This window comes from Asparagus officinalis, chromosome 7 (genome assembly GCF_001876935.1).
Source record: "Asparagus officinalis chromosome 7, Aspof.V1, whole genome shotgun sequence".
NCBI classification, from domain to species: Eukaryota; Viridiplantae; Streptophyta; class Magnoliopsida; order Asparagales; family Asparagaceae; genus Asparagus; species Asparagus officinalis.
This window is the reverse complement of record NC_033800.1, coordinates 113,222,859-113,230,902: the sequence shown is the minus strand read 5'-3', so window position 1 is coordinate 113,230,902 and position 8,044 is coordinate 113,222,859. Positions and strand designations below refer to the sequence as shown.

Here is an 8,044-nt window from a genome sequence, read left to right as displayed (position 1 = left end):
GTTCATCGTCGCTCATTAACACTGAACCGTTTGTGGAGACCTATAGGCAATTTTCGATGCCTACACCATTAAACTTCTCCAGTTTATCTTCATAGAGTGAATATTTAAACTTTGGACGGCCTTCACGCCGGAAGTACCACCCACAACTCCTTCTTTCTCGACCATCTTTCTCAAAGCACCAAAAACTAAAGTGAAACAAACGAAGAATAGATCCAAAATTAAAAAGATAGAGTCTTTACCAAAAAGATCCCACCTTTATCATTAAACGAAGCCCTAGACGAGCCTCCAAAATGATCTATCCTCTAAATAGCCCAAGCGTAGCCCAACCTCTGATACCACTTGTTATGCGCGACGGAAGCCAAACAACCGATGTGCTTCGAGAAACCAAACCAATCGTCGAGAGAGAAGGCCACAAACAATTCAAAATAATGACACGAACAAAAACAAAAAATTTTAACGTGGTTCGGCATGTTGCCTACATCCACGGGGCAAGAAGGGGATGAGGTTTTCTCTAATAGAGAAGAAGAGTACAAATTGAGATCACAAAACACTCGAACTCACTAATTAATCTCACCAACAAATCTCTAATTCTCTCCAAATAAAACCCTAACCAATAGCTCAGAAAATACATCTTTTCTATGCTCAAAATATCCCCAATTTGTTGCTCAATTCTCTCTTCCAAATGTTCCATATATATAGAAATCCTAAAACAAAAAACATACTAGGAATTCTAAAACAAAAAACAAAATATATTAGGAATCCTAATAACCTGTTACCAAAACAGATTTGGAATCCTGTTACCAAAACAGATTAGTAATCTCAATAACCTGTTATCAAAACAAATTAGGAAACTTATTAGGAACATGCTATCCAACATTCCAAACAATTCAAGCCACTAAAGCTTCATCTTCTGATTCGCTAAGTATTGATAGTTGGTGTTTCATCATCACTATGGATAGTCAATATGGCACTACACATCTTCCATTTATCTTTTTCCTTTCTCGGATCGGGACTGAACTGTCGACTACTACTACAACTATTAGTTTTTTCTGCCTCCCTAGGGGTATCATGGAAACACCCTGAGTTGCCTTAAGATTAGATAGGGAAAACCCTCGGGAATCTCTAGAAGTTGATGCAGAAGTACATTGAGTTCTTCTAGAGATTAACACAGAATGCTTCGAGATCGCAATGGCTACAGCTTTGATCAAGGTTTCCACAAATTTTTCTCTTTGACCCTCACCAGTATTTTGGCAGCATTTGCACAAGTATTGGATCCTCGAGTTGCATCACCTTTCTAGGTTTTCTCTTCACTCTTAGTGATTTCACCACATGCCACTCCTCACTTTCTACTTTTCTTGATGCTATTTCTTCTCCAGTGCGAGGTTATAGGCCCCCTTTAGTTACTTTCCCTTAAATTTTGAATTTTGGAATAAAAGGAGACCCATTCTTGTATTTTATGTGTATTGAGAGCCTAGAGCGTATGGAAAAAGGGATCGTAGAAACTCTTCGGCATTATCTCTTGGTGGGTGCACAGGTGCTATCGACACACCCTATTGTTTACACTTAGGGGCACACACTTAGAGGGGAACGAATGATGAATTTTTTTGGGGCCTGTCAACAAAGGGGTACACATGTGAAGACCCATAGCGGGGTACACCATTAGCAGGGCACATTGGTATAGAGCCACACGGATATATGTTGATTTTTAGCCATATTTGAGTTTTGATAGCCTTCTTTGTATGGAGAATCGAACCTTGCCTCGGACGAAAATGCGAAGGCCGCAGGTAGAAGTATTGACACTTCTCTCTTCATGCCACTAGTACAAAATGAGGCATTCTAGACGGAAAATTTCGTCAAGGATACTCAAATATCCGTCTAAAAAAACTATCTCAGACGGAATTCCATCTAAGATGTGAGTCGAGAATGTTTCTGTCTAGGATGTGGTATCCTAAATGGAATTTTCGTCTAGGATACATCCTAGACGGATAATCCTAGACTGAAATAAAATCCGTCTAGGAAGCTATCCTAGACGGAAATTCCATCTAAGATAGCTTCCTAGGCAGATTTTATTTTCGTCTAGAATTTCCATCTAGGATATTTCTTAGATGGAAATTTCGTCTAGGATACTTCCTAGGCAGATTTCCATCTAAAAAGTATCCTAGACGAAAATTTCGTCTAGGATATAGTATTCTAGATAGAATTTCCATCTAGGATACGTGCTACAGTGTTTTTTTTTAAACATACTTTGTGTATTGAGTATAAACTGAGCATTCATTATACAAAATTGGAACATACTTTAAGCAAAAAATTTAGCATACACAAAAAACAAAGGTAATATTGTCACATACACAAAAAAGAAATAACAAGTTTTCCAAATCGCTATTGATTCTGTGAATACTAATTATCCTAGCTATTGTTATATACAGAGTAATGCATTGAAACACAACAGGCACCAGGGGACTACCAAAGAAATGGGAACATGAAGCTTAACACTTCTTTCCTAGACTAAAAATTTAATTCAACCTCTTTCAGAGGCCAGTCAACAGCCCTTTGTGTGAAATAATCAAAGTATATACCTATATGAAATGGTCAATCTTGATTTGTACAATTTCCAGTACGTATCATCATTGCTGATTTAATATCAGGAAATGAAATTATTGTTGATTGCTGCTGCTTGAGCTAATTGCTTCTGTCATTTCATCACAGCCATTATCAGCGGTCTCCATCTCTTTCACTTTCTCAAGCTACCTCAACAGATCCAGCCTCTCTGGACCATAAGTGGATGGTATCTGTAAGTGTAACCAAGGAAAGAGTAGCAGTTTTAGTCCAGTAAACATAAAATACATGCCCCCACAGGTAGAAGAAGAATCACAATGATTCATAGCAAAGAAGGTACATATCTTTGAATGACAGCCAACATCGCTGCATGTCCAACAACAATAACCTAAGATGACACATAAATTAGTAAGGTAAAATTTACCAATAACATTGCATGTACTGATAAAATGACTTTAACAGTAACGTAGCAACTTCTAGTTGGTCTACTATGATTTCTAAGTTCAAACTTATAAGAAAAAAACAGCTCAAATAAAATCACTATTCAGCACATATATGAAAGTGGAAACTTGATTCTGAGGCTTTAAACTTTCTAGGCAACACAAAAGAAGGATGCTCAGAAAAAAATTGCTGGAGTCTAAGAAAAAGTTTTTAAAAAATTTTCAAAAAACTACAGCTATCTTCATCCACCAGAACTTTCCAAAAAACAAAAATTACAGGATGCCAAGAAGAAAAATTAGAGAATACAGACCATAAATAAATAAATAAAATACAATAAATAGATATAATGTAAATCAAATACTCACAAGAAGAAGCATGAGAATTCCTATGGGAACAACTGATGCCATATTAGTAAGAGTTCTTCGGAGAGCCTTCTTTTCCTTCTCCGTGAGTTCATCACCAGTAAGAGCCCTTTTGAGTAATCCTGCCATGGCAGCAACATCTATGGCTAAGAGCTGAGTTCCTTGCCAAACATCCTGCAGTCAATTAGAATAAAAAAGAATAATCAAAACCTACAGCAGATAATAAAATGAAAAGCTAACTATAGTTGCCAAAAAAAATGCAACCTGATATCAAGAATGAAAAGAGCATAAGAAATCCAGTATTCATATCTTAGCTTATGAAAGAAGCATTACCGTACTAGTCTCTTTGATCTTTTGAATTGACTTAGAAATGACATTATTATGATCTTTATAGAAACTATGAGACAAAATTATTATGATCTTACAAAAAAACAGCTCTACCAGGATTCTTGTGGACATGGAATGCACATTACCATAGCCTATTTATTTTGTCTACTCCTTAGAATTTGTTGTGGTGTGTCTTGCCCATGCAGTGGGACTATGGTTGTGCCATGCTTCTAGTTTGGAACATAGGATAAAGGTTGTGGTCGGTTCTGTTTTCATGGATATTAGATGCACAGAATCAATAGCACCAATGAGTTCCTTCTCAATTTTTTTTAGTTCTTAGGCATTTTAGATAACATAATAAAGATTGGTGGCCCAAGTTTTCAATGCTTATAGTCAGGCTTATTTCTTTTATTGAAAGTTTACGAACATAAGAATTCATATGAAGAATGGGATCTGTTTTTCCTCTCTTCTCTCTCATTTCTATTTCCAAATCGCAACAGAGGTGAGAAAAACCCTAACACATGCATGCAGGTGTGGTTCTTTGACAGTGTGGGTCCATGAGAGTACGGGGAGGGGACGGAGGGTGTGTGCATGTGTGTTTCGAAGTACCTTGTCATAATCAGCAGAAATAAGCAAAGTGACACCAAGTAGATATGCACATCATATATATAACATGTGTCCTCAAGATGAATTTGGTTTATGCACACATGAAAACCAATGGATAATATTTACCTTACTCAGTTTTGATGTGAACAACCAATCAGAACAAGGTACGCTATCACTAACCTTTAATAGTGTGTTTCGAAGGTTCAAGATTTCTTCCAAGAAGTGCTCTGAATGAGAGGTCTAGGCACAAAGCCATACAAAACAATTGATGCTCTTAGTTTCACAAGTCCTAAATCACTCTAGCTTCTAGTATTGTTTGATGTGATAAATCCTAAATTACAATACAAAAAAAAATTAATTTCACCAATTAAACTTTAAAACAAAAAAAAGATGTGGCCTTTTTTAAGCATGTTAGAATCCCTTTGAAAGAGAAATTGTGAGAGGTTTGAGAGATTGTTTGAAGGTTTTATTTGTGAGAGGTTTGAGAGATTGTTTGAAGGTTTTATTTGTGAGATCTTGTGTGATTGTAAATCCTATTTGTATTCTCCCTCTCTAATAGTAGATCCCCCCTCCTTGTCCCGTGGACGTAGGCAACTTGCCGAACCACCTAAAATAGTTTGTTTTGCTGTGATTTGTAATAGCTTGTAGGTTCCCTCGACAAGTCAGTCCTAGAACTGATGAGAGAAAGAGCTGATATCTCACTTTGTTAAAATATTTTGATAGCTGTCAGACGAGGAGGAGGCGGTGGCGGCGTCGGGGGTGGGGTCCATTTTTTAGGGTTGGGGTGAGATTTTTTAGGTAGAATTTGGAAGAGGGGATGAAGATTGTGAGGGAGTTTTCTCATATATATAACAATGGGGAAATTTTTGGAGCCACGAAAATTTTCCAAAATTAAAGTTGCGAAAACAAAACTTAAGATTGTGAGGGAGTTTTATCCTAGATGGAAATTTCTGTCTGGACCACGAATAATTGAAAATAATTAATAAAATCCGTCTAGAATACTATTCTAGACGCAAATTCCGTCTATGATGTTACATCCTAGATGGAATTTTTCCGTCTAGGATGTCCTAGAAGGAAAAATTTCGTCTAGGATGTCCGAGACGGAAAAATTCCGTCTAGGATGCACCTTTTTCTACTAGTGTGCATGGAGGATTTTTGCCATGATAAAAGTTTGTCTTCATGCATGAATAGGGATCTTATCTTGGCTAATCAACTCCTCATAAGCCGCTTGATCAAACTTTATCATCATGGTTTTGACACATGAATCGATTTGGTTGTCATTGTGTTGCACAATGAGCAACTTGTCACTAATGTAGCTACTCATAGTGTGGTTGTCATTCATTGTCAGAAACGATCTCTTGAACTTGGTAACCGTATTCATCAATGTTGAATAATAGAGAGGAGGTGTGTCGATAGAGTCTATGTTTGTAACCTCATTGACCACAAAAATGACAACTCAATGGTTTAAGACCTTAATGATGGAGGTCGAGCTTTGGAGGAGCTCCCTTGGTCCCTGAGTGATTAGATCACTTAATGAAGAAGAATAAGAGTTGAAGAACTCTTGAAGAATTTGATAAAACTCAAGCATAGCTATGTGTGCATGGTTATAGGGCACAGAGACTAGAAGAGAAAAACTTGGTCTCTTTAAGGAAAAATGAGCAAAATTTGCCAAAAAGAGAAGAGCCAAAAAGGGAACCATTTGCAAGTGGGTGAGAGTCTACTATTTATAAATGAATGGAGTAATCATCAATGATCCCTTCTATCCATACCCTCCTCATTCATGCACCCCCTAGACATATGTAGCGCTAGGTGGCTTGTTGCTAATTGCCTCATCAGGTCTGTTTGCTGAGGAAATTTCCTTTTTTGGCAGTATTAGGGGACAAGAAATCGGAGTGTTAGCATTTATTCTAGGGAAAACTTGAATTGGACGAAGTTAGTAATCATCAAAGAGATCTCATCTTTGGTGGACGTATAAGGTAGGATGCACACGTATAAGGGTGTACATGTATTTGGACACTCCTTTGCTATTCTTTTTTCTTCATTTGGATCCATATGATAATATGATCATGTGAAATTTGTTATCATCTCAATAACTTGTTTTTTCTTTCAATAACTTCTTGAATTATCTTAATGGTACGCCCCTTCATTATTGCAGCCCTCATTGGTGCACGCCATGTTGGTGCACTTCTCATTGAACTTCTAACTCTACTCCTAATAATCTTGGCCATTTTGAAAGATTGAGAATCCAAGTCTACATTGGCACACCCCACCTAGGCGCAACCCATGTTAATGTGCCCCATGTTGGGTGCACCCCTTACTAGGTCCAAACTTGCCTTCTTTATCCGTTCATCCCTCCTTGTTCTTAGTGCACGACTATTGATTCTTTAGCTTATTAGAACCTTTTTCCAACATATTTTGGTCCAATACTTGGGGTCTCATTCCCTTAGTCGATTTCTAAAATCTTAGCATTTATTAAATGACCAAAATACCTCTGGTAGGATCCTCACCAAGCCATGTTGATCTCGTTTGCTTTTTTGATTACCTAAAGCGTGGAGGAATCCCAACCATGTATGTGAAGGAGATTAGTTGGATGGAAAGTACACCCCATGTGACACATTTTCTCTTTGTTTTTTATAACCTTGGATGTTGAGTTGAGATGCATTCAACTCACTATCAGACTCCAAGTTTGTGCTTGGTACAAAATTGGTGTTTGATAGTGACATGAATTGGTGTTGGTAGTGGAATGACCACGTCTCTGTGAACGTGTGACCAGTGGGGGTCACAACCCAAGTGAAGTGAAAAGGCTAAGCTTGTAGTTCGTGAAAACCACGTGAAAAGGCCACCACGTGAAGAGATCACGTTGACGTAGTGAGGAGATTTCGTACGCAAGATGCGGTTTTTCTCTTCATTTCTGCGTGGGCCCACCCGATTGATTGCAGCCTATAAATTCTCTATTTTTTCTAGGGTTTCGTGCTTGTAAGCAGCAAAGGGTAGAAATAAAGGTAGCGTGCAAGGCGGCGTGTAAAGAAAAGAAGCGGTGGCTGATTCTTTTCTCTTTTGGCAGCACGTAGGCAGAGAAAAAAGTTGTGGCCTTTTTTTAAGGAGGTTAGCATCCCTTTGAGAGAGAAATTGTGAGAGGTTTGAGAGATTGTTTGAGGGTTTTATTTGTGAGATCTTGTGTGATTGTAAACTCTATTTGTATTCTCCCTCTCTAATAGTAGATCTCCCCCCTCATTTCCTCGTGGACGTAGGTAACTTGCCGAACCACGTAAAATAGTTTGTCTTGCTGTGATTTGTAATAGCTTGTAGGTTCCCTCAACAAGTCAGTCCTAAAACTGATGAGAGGAAGAGCTAATATCTCACTTTGTTAAGATATTTTACTTTTGGTTCTTGTTTCCTTTGTGAAACAGGAATTTCGTTGTGATCTAATCTCTTGTTGTGTACCTTGCGCACCGGAGGTGCTACCGAAATTTCCGTTACGCACAACAAGTGATATCAGAGCTTCAGGCTTGGCTTAAGGCTTGTTCGAAGGATTTGGTGAAGGATTCCTATTTGAAGAGTTAGACCGACAATATGGAAGAAGAAAGCACATTAGATTCGTCTCTTACGAAGGCGATACAGATTCTGAGCATCAATAATACGAAGATTGATGTTCCGAAGTTCAACGACAAGATTAATTTCGGATTATGGAGGTGTCAGGTGATGGACGCCTTTGATGCACAGAATTTAAAGGAGACTCTTGAGTTACAAGA

The 8,044-nt window shown here is 38.0% G+C and overlaps 1 long non-coding RNA gene across 1 annotated transcript; it reads right to left on the bottom strand.

Annotated features, from left to right (window-relative positions):
• LOC109850251 lies at nucleotides 2,380-3,729 on the bottom strand. The gene is made up of 3 exons (XR_002249389.1): nucleotides 3,693-3,729; nucleotides 3,363-3,533; nucleotides 2,380-2,944 (listed from the first exon to the last, which is right to left on the bottom strand). It is a non-coding gene; the product is annotated as an uncharacterized LOC109850251 (long non-coding RNA).